Source organism: Scyliorhinus torazame, chromosome 3 (genome assembly GCF_047496885.1).
Source record: "Scyliorhinus torazame isolate Kashiwa2021f chromosome 3, sScyTor2.1, whole genome shotgun sequence".
In the NCBI taxonomy this organism is placed as follows: domain Eukaryota; kingdom Metazoa; phylum Chordata; class Chondrichthyes; order Carcharhiniformes; family Scyliorhinidae; genus Scyliorhinus; species Scyliorhinus torazame.
This window is the reverse complement of record NC_092709.1, coordinates 91,565,783-91,578,965: the sequence shown is the minus strand read 5'-3', so window position 1 is coordinate 91,578,965 and position 13,183 is coordinate 91,565,783. Positions and strand designations below refer to the sequence as shown.

The following is a 13,183-nucleotide window of genomic DNA, read 5'->3' as shown; positions in this document are numbered from 1 at the left end:
AAAGTGCGTCTGGCTTTTACATGCCGCCGCACCGAAAGTCCCCATTGAGAGCCCTTCTGCCCCTCTACAATCTGCTCTTCACGGCCCCTCTTCATTGACAATGTGATGCTTAATGCAAGAGGTAAGGCCAGCTATTCTATGCCTGTGTGGAAGCAACTGATCTGTACAGAAACCTTAATTTTTTAAAAAATAATTCCTTTTTCATATTTTCTCCCAAATTTACACCCACCAACAATAAACAATAATCAGTAACAAATATGTCAACCCCCATATCAATAACAACGATCCCATCCTCCCACCAAACCCCAAACGTTAGCCCGCATGTTCACACAAACAAATGACAAAAAGGAATTAGGGGTCACCCATAGTCGCCATTAACACACACAGCTCCCCTCCCCAACCCTCCCACCCACATGCCCCAACTAATGTTCGATGTTATCCAGTTCTTACAGAAACCTTAATTGAAGCAAAAATGTAATTCAGCACTGTAAACTATTGAACTCTTTTGACCATCGATAGAAAGTGCCAGAGCTCACAGAATTGCAACAATAACTGGAAGAAATAAATCAGCAACTTTTCATCAGTAAATAGCTGAAAATTCCTTTTAACAGCATTCATGGGTGGTGATCTTTCTTTGCAAGTAATATTGTATTCAGCTAGGTTTGTTTGTTTGTCACATGTACTGAGGTACAGTGAAAAATATTTTTCTGCGAGCAGCTCAAACAGATCATTTACTACATGGAAAGACAAGAAAATATATAATAGGGCAACACAAGGTACACAATATAGACACCTGCATGGAGTGAAGCATACAGGAGTGTAGTATTAATCAGGTCAGTCCATAAAAGGGTCATTTAGAAGTCGAGTAACAGAGGGGAAGAAGCTGTTTTTGAATCTGTGCGTGTTCTCAGACTTTTGTATCTCCTGCCCGATGGGAGAAGTTGGAAGAGTGAGTAAGCCGGGTGGGAGGGGTCTTTGATTATGCTGCCCGCTTTCCCCAGGCAGCGGGAGGTGTAGATAGTCAATGGATGGGAGGCGGGTCTGTGTGATTGACTGTGCAGTATTCATGACTCTCTGAAGTTTCTTGCGGTCTTGGGCCGAGCAGTTGCCATACCAGGCTGTGATGCAGCCAGACAGGATTCTTTCTATGGTGCGTCTATAAAAGTTAGTAAGAGTAAGTTTAAAAAGTTGGTTGTGAGTTTAAGGGAGGGCAAGGCTGGAAAGTGGAGTTCCAATATGCAGCGCTGGTGTCAAATCCGCATTATGCACTAATTGACATAATTATTTGCATACTTTGCATGCTGCCTGCAGATGTTAAGTCTGTGCATGCTTACAAAATAAGGGGTCTGACACACTTCCTGTTTGAAGTGTGTGCACGCACCGTGGAGGCTTAAGGGCTTTGTTGTGCCCCAAAAATGGATGTTACCTAGTCCAATGTACCACCGCTCTTCTTAATGTTCATCATCTTCTTAATGTTGAACACAATAGATGTGAATAATAAGCATAGCACACTCTAATTAAAAGTCACTCAATCCATACCATTTATTCTTCTAGTTTTACTACTTCTAAGTCAGAAAAAAATTATGTAACTGTGAACAACAAATGTACTATGATTTCCAAACCTTTTTAATATCACCATTATCTATTTCTACATTTTGTAGAATAATTGATAAAATTACTGCAAATTTCAAGTTGATACTTCAAGGGGAATTCATTTACAAAGCTTCATTAATCTCTGCAAATTCTGATGTCCCCCAGAAAGAGGTACAACAATTGTAAATCAACAAATTATTTTGGGTTTTACATAAGGGGCGAAATTCGCCGTAATCGGCGCGATGTCCGCCGACCGGCACCAAAGACGGCGCAAATTAGTCCGGCATCGCGCTGCCCCAAAGGTGCGGAATCCTCCGCATCTTGAGCGGCCGAGCCCTAACCTTGAGAGGCTAGGCCCGCGCCAGCTGGCGGGAAAGGCCTTTGGTGCCCCGCCAGCTGGCGCGGAAATAACATTGCCGGGCGGCGCATGCGCGGGAGCATCAGCGGACGCACACGGCATCCCCACGCATGCGCAGTGGAGGGGGTCAAAGAGTGCCCCCACGGCACAGGCCTGCCCGCGGATCGGTGGGCCCCGATCGCGGGCCAGGCCACCGTGGGGGCACCCCCCGGGGCCAGATCGCCCCGCGCCCCCCCCAGGACCCTGGAGCCCACCCGCGCTGCCTTGTCTCGCCGGTAAGAGAGGTGGTTTAATCCATGTCAGCGGGACAGGCATTCTAGCAGCGGGACTTCGGCCCATCCGGGCCGGAGAATCGCGAGGGGGGGCCCGCCAATTGGCGCGGCGCGATTCCCGCCCCCGCCGAATCTCCAGTGCCGGAGAATTCGGCAACCGGCGGGGGCGGGATTCACGCCAGCCCCTGGCGATTCTCCGACCCGGCAGGGGGTCGGAGAATCTCGCCCAAGGACATAGAAATTAGGAGGAGTAGGCCACTTGGTCCCCTCAAGCCTGCTGCGTCATTCAATAAGATCATGGCTGCTCGGATTGTTATTCACATTCCTCCCTACCCCCAATAATCTTTCACCCCCTTGTTAATCAAGAATCTATTGTATGAGGAGAGATTCAGTCGGTTAGGATTATATTTATTGGAGTTCAGAAGAATGAGGGGGGGGGGGATCTAAAAGAAACCTAAAAAATTCTAACAGGACTAGACATGGTAGATGCAGGAAGGATGTTCTTGATGGTGGGGAAGTCCAGAACCACGGGTCACAGTCTGAGGATACAAGGTAGACCATGTAGGACTGAGATGAGGAGAAATTTCTTCACCCAGAGTGGTGAGCCTGTGGACTTTGCTACCACAGAATGTAGCTAAGGCCACAACATTGTATGTTTTCAAGAAGCAGTTCGAAGCTGAAAGGGATCAAGGGATATGGGGAGAAGGCAGGAACAGGCATCGGAGATGGATGAACAGCCATTATAATGACTGGCGGAGCAGGCCCAAAGGGCTGAATGGCCTCCTCCTGCTCCACGTTTATATGTTTCTATGGTCCACAGTCCTCCCTGCAGGTTACAGCACTTGAGGTGCCTATCCAGACACCTTTTAAATGAGTTGAGGATTTCCACCTCTACCTCCCATTCAGGCAGTGAGTTCCAGACCCCCACAACCCTCCAGGTGAAATGACTTTTCCTAATAATAATAATAATCGTTATTATTGTCACACGTAGGCTGACATTAACACTGCAATGGAGTTACTGTGAAAAGCCCCTCGTTGTCACACTCCGGTGCCTGTTCGGGTACACAGAGGGAGAATTCAGAATGTCCAATTCATTTAACAAGTACGCCTTTATGGACTTGTGGGAGGAAACCGGAGCGCCCGGTGGAAACCCACGTAGACACGGGAGAATGGGCAGACTCTGCACAGCCAGTGACCCAGACTAGGAAGCGAAACTGGGACCCTGGGTGTTGTGAAGCAACAGTGCTAACCATTGTGCTACTCTGCCTCTGCCCTCTATTCTTTCTACTAATCACTTTAAATCTATGACCCTAGTCACAGCTAAAGTGAATAGGCCCTTCCCATTCACTCTATCCACGACCCTCGCAATGTTGTACACCACAATCAAATCTCCTCTCAGCCTGTTCCAAGGAGAACAATCCCAGCCTATCCAATATTTCCTCATAGCTGCAATTTTCCATGAATTTCCTCTGTACCCTCTCTAATAAAACTACATCCTTTCTGTAATGACGTCACCAGAACTGGAGACAGGTTCATTTGAGGCTTTCAAGAGCGAATTAGGTGATTATTTGAAAGGAAACTATTGCAGGGTTACCGGGAGAAGGCAAGATAATAGCCCTGAAAGAAATGCATATTCAGAGAGCCAGTGCAGACATGATGGCTGAATTGTCTCCTTCTGCACTGCAAGAAATCTGTGATTCTATGAAGTCTAAATACAAATAAAGAATGGTGCATAATACCTTACTCAAACTGTGTGCCAGCACTTTGTGGCATTTTGAGTTTTGATATTTGCTATGTAACATAATTTTGGAAACTCCACATATGATTACACTCAAAAAGACCAATTTTCTTTTTTTTCCCCCCCAAGTCTCAGATTTAGTATTCCATCATTCTGCATCACTGGTGGCTCAGTGCTCTCACCTCTGAATCATGAGGTTCTGGGTTCAAATTCCCCCTCCACAGATTGAGCACAAAAATCACCCGTGCCACTTCAGTACAGTACTGATGGAGAGCTGCATTGTTGGAGATGCTGTCTTTCAGATGAGACGTTAAACTGAGGTTTCATCTACTTGGTTGGGTGGATGTGAAAGATCCCTGGCACTAATTTGAAGACGAGCAGGTGAGTTATCTCTGGCGTCCTGGCCGATATTTATCATCAGTCAACATCCAAAACCTAACCTGTCATTATTTACATTGCTGTTTGTGGGAGTTTGGTGGACACATTCTGGCTGTCCAATTTTCTACATTACAACTGTGACTACATTTTAAAAGTGTTTTATTGCTTAAAGCACTTTGAGGTGTCCTCTGCTTATGAAAAGTGTTACTAAATGCAAGACTTTATTTTATTTCTTTCAATCTAATACATAGAATCATAGAATTTACAGTGCAGAAGGAGGCCTTTCGGCCCATCGAGTCTGCACCGGCTCTTGGAAAGAGCACCCCATTTAAGCCCACACTTCTAACCTATTCCCGTAACCCAGTAACCCCGCCTAACCTTTTTGTGGACTCCAAGGGCAATTTAGCATGGCCAATCCACCTAACCTGCACATCTTTGGACTGTGGGAGGAAACCGGAGCACTCGGAGGAAACCCACGCAGACACGGGGAGAACGTACAGACTCCACACAGGCAGTGACCCAAGCCGGGAGTCGAACCTGGGACCCTGGAGCTGTGAAGCAACTGCGCTAACCACTGTGCTGCCCATGCAGCTTTTTAGTGTATGCCTTTTTAGAATCTACAGTGCAGGAGACCATTCGGCCCATCAATTCTACCTTGGCTCACCCCGCCACTCTATCCCCATAATCCCACACATTGATCATGGCCAATCTACCTAACTTGCACATCCTCAGACACTAAGGGGCCATTTTCTAGCATGGCCAATTCACCTAACCTGCACACCTTTGGGCTGTGGGAGGAAACCGGAGCACCCGGAGGAAACCCACACAGTCACCCAAGGCTGGAATCAAACCCGGGTCCCTGGCGCGGTAAGGCAAACGTGCTAACCACCGTGGCACCATGCATAGGTTAGCTGCTTAGTTCAGATGGGAACGCTTTCCTTGGAAACTCATACACTGAACTCAAATTTCATAGCTGTACTATGATGCACTATCAATTATGACGAGACGAGAGTAGAACGTAATCGAGGCTTTATTACACACAGATGTGCGGCCTCCTTCAGCAGCTTACGAAATGGCTGCTGTATGGAGAGCACACACATTTATACTCCGCCTCCTGGGTGGAGCCAGCAGGCAGGGATCTACCCCCGTACCTGTAGTACAGGGGCCTTATCGTAATACCCATATATACAATATAATACAACAGTGGTGACTACCACGTTCACCCCCTGTTAAAAATGAGTCCAGCGGGGGTGGTGGAAAACTATATACATACAGATTGGTTTTTAAATACAGAGAAGGTTACAAATTTAGACGATCGGGCACCTTGATCTGTCGTTGAGAGCGCCACAGTGCTGGTGGCGACTCAGGCGTCGGCTTGGTCTTCGGTGACTCCGGGAGCGTGTCGAAATCCTCTTCAACCCCGGGTGGGAGCAAGGGGAGGACGGATTGTCCTGGAGCGGGGGCTGCAATGGGGTGCGCCGGGGGAGGGGAGGGGAGGGTGCTCCCGGAGTCCAGAAGGCAGGATATCTCGGGCACGTTGACCTTCACCTTTGTCGAAGCGGTCGCGAGGTTGTGCGGTCGAGACTGGTCAATCGTGACCGAGGCGAGCTACGGGTGGTCATCGGCAGTTGCAGGCGATGAGTGGCCCGATTTTGGAATGAATGAGTGGGCGAGCCTTGTCCGCATAGTTTGGGACCCACTGGGAGTAATACGAAAAGAACCCCAGGCATTGTTTGAGGGCCTTAGGGCAGTGGGGGAGTGGGTGTTCCATGAGGGGGCGCATGCGATCGGGGTCGGGACCTAGAATTCCGTTCTGAACCACATAGCAGAGGATGGCTAATCGGTTTGTGCTGAACACACACTTCTCCTTGTTGCAAGTTAGGTTGAGGAGTGTGGCGGTGTGGAGAAATTTGGAAAGGTTAGCGTCATGGTCCTGCTGTTCGTGGCCGCAGATGGTGATGTTGTCCAAGTACGGGAAAGTGGCCCGCAGCCCGTACCGGTCAACCATTCGGTCCATCTCCCATTGGAAGACCGAGACCCCGTTGGTGACGCCGAAGGGAACCCTAAGGAAATGGTAAAGGTGGCCGTCTGCTTCAAACGCAGTGTATGGGCAGTCTGCCTTACAAATGGGGAGCTGGTGGTAGGCAGATTTCAGGTCCACTGTCGAGAAGACCCAGTACTGTGCAATCTGATTGACCATATCCGATATGCATGGGAGGGGGTACCCGTCGAGCTGCATGTACCGATTGATGGTACATGCAGCAGATTTCAGGTCCACTGTCGAGAAGACCCAGTACTGTGCAATCTGATTGACCATATCCGATATGCATGGGAGGGGGTACCCGTCGAGCTGCATGTACCGATTGATGGTCTGACTGTAGTCAACACCCATCCTGTTTTTCTCCCCGGCTTTCATCACGACCACTTGGGCTCTCCAGGGGCTGTTGCTGGCCTTGATGATACCTTCCCGCAGCAGCCAGTGGACCTCAGACCTGATGAAGGTCCTGTCTTGGACGCTGTCCCTTCTGCTCCTGGTGGCGACGGGTTTGCAATCCGGGGTGAGGTTTGCAAACAGGGAAGGCGGATCGACCTTAAGGGTCGCGAGGCCGCACACAGTAAGGGGTGGTAGGGGCCCTCCAAATTTCAGGGTTAGGCTCTGGAGGTCGCACTGGAAGTCCAAGCCGAGTAGCAAGGCAGTGCAGAGGTTGGGGAGGACGTAGAGCCGGAAGCAGCAGAACTCTATGCTCTGGACGGTGATGCTGTACCCCCGGATTGCCACGGAGTGGGATCCGGAGGCCAGGGAGATTCTTTGATTAGCGGGGTGTACCGCGAGGGAGCAGCACCTTACCATATCAGGGTGGATGAAGCTCTCAGTGCTCCCGGAGTCCAGAAGGCAGGATGTCTTGCGCCCGTCGACCTTCACCTTTGTCGAAGCAGTCGCGATGTTGTGCTGTCGAGACTGGTCGAGCGTGACCGAGACGCGGCTGGTCGTCAGCGGTTGCATGCGATGAGCGGCCCGATGAGGTGCCCGACGGGCAGGGGTCCTGAGACGAGTAAGATGCCGGCGCCCACGGGCCGCACGTGTCCTGGGGCAGGCAAGATGCCGGCGCCCTCGGGCCGCACGTGTCCTGGGGCAGGCGAGATGGCGGTGCCCATTGGTTCTGAGGCAAGCAAGATGGCGGCACCCACGGGCCACACGTGGTCTGAGGAGAGGAAGATGCCGGTGCCCACTGGCCACACGTGGGAGGCGCCGGGACAATAGCGGCGATTGAGCGGACCTGGCACACTGCAGTGAAATGTCCCTCCTTGCCACAGGCCTTACAGAGCGTGCTCCGCGCCGGGCAGCGCTGCCGCGGGTGTTTTGTCTGTCCGCAGAAGTAGCACTTGGGTCCCCCGTGGTTGGTTGGCTGCCGCGCAGCGCAGGCTTGGCTGAGTGCGGTCGCTGATGGGGTCCACAATGTGGTGGCCGCTGGTGGGGTCCACGATGCACCGGGGGGGGGGGGGGGGCGCGCGGTCGGGCGCATAATCCTGTACGTTGCATGACGCGACTGTGCGCGAGAGCTCTAGTTTTCTGGTCGCCACGAGGCCAAGCGTGGCCCCTTCTAAAAGGCGCTGGCGGATGTAGTCAGACCCTATGCCTGTAACGAACGCGTCTCTCATTTGCAGGTTCGAATGTTCAGTGGCCGAAACGGCCTGGCAGTCAGTCTCGCACCAGGACGAGCAGGGCACACCAGAAATCTTCCACAGACTCACAGAAGTTGGTGCCGCGTGGATAGGTGGTGCCTGGCGTAGATCTTGTTGGTCTGCTGAGCATAATTCTCCTTCAGTAGCGCCATGGCCTCTGCGTTGGTCGGTGCGTTCTGGACGAGGGGAAAAACGTTGGAGCTCAGCCGCGTGTACAGAATCTGGAGCTTCTGAGATTGGGTCTGGCGCAGACCCGATGTATGCTTCAAAGCAAGCTAGCCAATGTTGGAAGTCATTTTTGGCGTTGTCTGCTTGAGGATGCAGCTGCAGGCGATCCGGCTTGATGCGGAGGTCTAGCTCTGAAAAATCTCTGTGTAATAAATTGATGCACAATCAATTACGATGAGACGAGAGTAGACCGTAATCGAGGCTTTATTACACAGAGATGTGCGGCCTCCTACAGCAGCTTACGAAATGGCTGCAGTTCGGAGAGCACACACATTAGGCGGAGCCAGCAGGCAGGGATCTACCCCCCCCCCCCCCCTAGTACAGGGGCCTTACCGTAATACCTATATACAATATAATACAACAGTGGTGACTACCACATACTAGAAATCAATTCAAGTTTCCATTCAAACATATGAAATAAAAGTCAGATATATGGGCATATAATGTTTCAGATTTCCAGCGTCCGCAGTTTTCTCTGCTGTTTGAATGCACTGTAGTGTGCGCGCCGCTGCACTTACTTCTGCACACAGATGTGTACAAACGAACATCTTCCTCTCCCCGTCTGTGTAATGGCGCCCGATAGCTGAGCCGTGCGGCTCTAATGGCGCAAACCGCAGCCGACGTGTCAGCCCTCGAGATCACGCGCGGCATCGGGGCGTTTGAATTTCGCGGGGTTGCCCGGGTTGGGGGCGCGCGCGCGCAGAGAGAGAGAGGGAGCGCGCGCGGGAGGGAGGGAGCGCGCCGAGCTCGCGCTGCGGCGGTGTCTGCGGCTCGCGCTCAGGGACAGAGCCCGGGGAGGAGAGCGCGCGAGGACCAGAGCCGCATTCCACTGAGTGACAGCGGCTCTCACACACATACACTCTCTTCATCACTCACCGGCTGCTCCTTCAGCACGACAAACCCAAACCCGGGAGAAACCGTAGCATTTCATTCACAGGAAAAAATGGGGAAAAATACGTACTGGTGCCAGCAGTTTTAATTAGCAAACGGCGGTGTTTGAAAAAAAAAGATACATGCGCATGCTGTTTTTGCGCATTGAGTAACAGGTTGATCTGTGAGCAACACCCCTTATCCGCAGGGCTAAACTAGAAGTAAGTTGAGTCTGGGGTCTCAATTCATCGAATCGAAATGAGTACTAGCGGTGAGTAGAATTGCTTTATCAGATATAATTACTGATGCGATTTGTATTTGACAGATAATGCAGGTTTATTTTCAATAGAGATGTAATTGTACTGTAATTGTATTGGCGTTAACGGCAGGAATACAGTATTAAAAATAATAAATGTTTTAACTACTATTAAGGCAGCCACATTTTGAAAAAACAAGTGATTAACTGGGGCATATCTTTTTACAGTTTTGCAACCGAAAATTGGTTGGATTGGGTTGTCTGGGAAATTACAATGTAGTTACTGGAAATACTGAGGTGTACTTTAGGTAACTACAGTGCACAGGGCACTGAAGCAGATTCAGGTCTGTTTTACTTTATCTTTAAAAAGAAAAGACCCATTTTGTGTGTTACCGTCTCGCGAAGGACCATTGCAAATCACAGCAGGAGCATCTCGTCGAAAATTCTGTGTGGTGTGCGCTACATTGCACTCTCTTTGGCCCCACCCCCGTCTGTAGCTTGTTTCCCTTTTAAAACGCATATTAGTAATTCTTGGAGTGTCACTCTAGACCACTGTGAAAGTTTGATTCATTCTAAATATAGATAGGAACATAGCAATACAATACGCACAGTGACTAGTTTTAGACGTTGACACATCTAACATGAGTTCAGCTTTAACATGTGTCTCTAAATTAATCCTTCCCTTTCACACCACATTAAGAATTAATACTGATGTTACAAAGATGGTGTATTCATTACATGACATCTTTGCGCATCAATAACCAGAAGCCTCTCAGAAAGGGGATTGTTGATTCAGAAGCAAAGATTCTGAGGGATGGAGTTTCTGTTTTGGACACAGTCCATAATCTAGGCACAAGTTGTGCTTGAAAAAGCACTGTTTTTCTGAAATTAACTTATGTTCAAGTTTGTGTTCACACTTATTTGCACGATCACAAATGTAAAATCTTCCATGAACCAGTGCAACTGGTAGCATATAATAGGTAAATATTGTTTCGCCTTGCAGTAAAATATATCCTTAATGTATTTGAGAATGGTAATCTGGTGCACTTTATGAATACAGTTGGAAATGGTTTTATGATAAAATAAGCATGCACAGTCCAATGCAAAGACCAACCTAATTTTAAATAACTGGAAATGGCTTGAAAAAAATTACTATTTATTGGTTTTACTGCTGTATACCAGTCAATTTTTTAGTACATTTTTTTAAAATTTAAAAACTTTTGCGCTGATAAACAAACTGAATTTGAGGAGCTTCATAAGGATGCAAGTGGTTACCATTGACAGAAACGTACCATGCTGATTAATTTGATCTGGGGCATAGCCAAATTTATGGGAGGGGCTGGCATCCAAATTATATCTTTCAAACCAGTGTAAAAGATTGTGTAAACCTGATTTGCGCTGGTTGTAATTTGCATTTGAAATTCTTTGATTTTTTTTTCTACCGGTTTTGGATGATTCTGGATGAATTGTGCTGAAAATGAACTACATAAAGGCAACTTTACTTCTCTACTTTTTAAGTTTGGTTGTCAATTGAGATTGTATATTCAGAGTCTACAGTGCTTGATGAAATTGCCACTTTCATATTGATGTGGAGCAGTTTCAGATGTACAGGGTATATAAAAATGAAAATAACAGTGTATCTAGGTAACAAAGCCTCCAGGCATAGTATAACAGGAGCTGGGAGAAAACCTCAAACATGACATTTTGACTTTGCGTACGGCAAGGAACAACATAAAAAATGGCTTTGTATTATTTTTGGAAGTGCTCAGTTAATTCACTGGAGCTGAGAGAATTTGTAAGTTTATTCTTAGCTGTGTTAATGCAACAGAACATAGAGATTCAAACCCTTCACTTTCTCCTGATGTTAAAGGTGCAACACAAGTCTATGCCTGGTTGCAAGGAACATCCTTTGATACCAAGTTCAGGGCAATCTGCAGAAAGATCCTAGTGACAGTGTAACTTTAGTGACCATATAACCAAACGTTAAGTTCTACAGAGAGCATTTCAGAGTCTATATCTGTGGCCAGAGAAATCAGAAAATGTACAGAAGAACTCTTTGCAGACTGTTCAATCCCAAAATGCTTTTTGTGATTATTTTCAGGTCTTTACAAAAAATTGGGTTCTCACTTGAGTTCTGTCTTTGGTGAATAAATATATGCCTGTAACAGTATGTTGAATATTGTCTTTCATATTATCTCATGTTTTCTGTGTACAAGTGAAAAAGTTTTATTTGTATTGTAAAGTTCAATATCACCAGGTAAAATGACAACAGGTGGATATTTTACAATCTCTTTGAAGGTAACTGGGTGGGAGTAAATATTTTTGAGACTTTTAGCTAAGAATCATTAAAATGTTATAACTTCTAATGCCTTGTATAATTTCAATATTTTAATACATTTTATAGCCTAATGCAAAACAATCTTGGGTAAAGAGATCTATATGCAATTGTTTTACTTCCATTTTTTTTGCCTTTTTCTGTTTTTTATTTCAGTACATTTTATTTAGAGTTTGTGGTGGGGACGGATTATCATAGAATTATCATAGAATTTACAGTGCAGAAGGAGGCCATTCAGCCCATCGAGTCTGCACCGGCTCTTGGAAAGAGCTCCCGACCCAAGGTCAACCACCTCCACCCTACTCCCATAGCCCAGTAACCCCACCCAGCACTAAGGGCAATTTTGGACACTAAGGGCAATTTATCACGGCCAATCCACCTAACCTGCACATCTTTTGACTGTGGGAGGAATCCGGAACACCCGGAGGAAACCCACGCACACACTGGGAGGATGTGCAGACTCCGCACAGACAGTGACCCAAGCCGGAATCGAACCTGGGACCCTGGAGCTGTGAAGTAATTGTGCTATCCACAATGCTGCCGTGCAGGCATAGACTAAAATAACAAATTGCTTGTCGTCAAGCAACGTCTTGATTTTAATTTTTTTATTCCTTTTAACCCCTCCATAGCCTCACCCCTTCTTATTTTTGTAACCTCCTCCAGCCCCACAACCCTCCCTCATATCTGCACTCCTCTAATTATGGCTTCTCAAGTATCCCAATTTTAATTTGCGCCTTCAGTTGCCTAGGCCTTGGCTCTGGAATTCCCTTCCTACATCTCTCTGCTCCTCTTTCTTTAAGATGCTTCTTAAAACCTACCTCCATGTCTAAGCTTTGGTCATCTGTTCTAAATTCTCCCTACGTGGCTTGGCTTTATTTTATAATGCTGTTGCGAATTGCCTTGGGATGTTTTATTACTTTAAAGGCATTATATAAGTGAGTTGTTGTTATCCTTCATTGTAAAAAAAATCTCAAGACACTTCAGAGGTGTAATCAAAAATGGGTGTGGCATAATCTCCTTTTTACTTTAAATAATATTTACATTAATATTAAAATGACTGGGAATTACATGTTGATGTTCACAAAGTTTTGAATATTTTTCAAAAATTACTCATTTATAATAATCCTTTAAAGTGTCAGTACTGCAGGGCAGCACGGTGGCAGTGTGTTGACCCTGATGCCTCACGGCACCGAGGTCCCAGGTTTGATCCCGGCTCTGGGTCACTGTCCGTGTGGAGTTTGCACATTCTCCCCATGCTTGCGTGGGTTTCGGCCCCACAACCCAAAGATATGCAGGGTAGGTGGATTGGCCACACTAAATTGCCCCTTAATTGGGTACTCTAAATTTTTTTAAATAGAAAAAATGTCAGTACTGCTGCCTAATAGCGCCAGGGACCTGGGTTTGATTCCGATCTTGGGTGACTATGCGGAGTTTGCATTCTCTTCCCATATCTGGGTTTCCTCTGGGTGCT

The 13,183-nt window shown here is 47.4% G+C and overlaps 1 protein-coding gene across 2 annotated transcripts in view; it reads right to left on the bottom strand.

The window, feature by feature from the left end:
- LOC140408574 (uncharacterized) overlaps positions 1 to 8,894 on the bottom strand; it is a 150,286-nt gene extending 141,392 nt beyond the window's left edge. The window contains exon 1 of one of the 2 annotated variants that reach the window (XM_072495961.1): positions 8,770 to 8,894. The gene's annotated coding sequence lies outside the window, so the exon portion shown is untranslated. The remainder of the gene's footprint in view (positions 1 to 8,769) is intronic. The other variant, XM_072495962.1, reaches the window with a different exon arrangement.
- Positions 8,895 to 13,183: the final 4,289 nt, after the last annotated feature.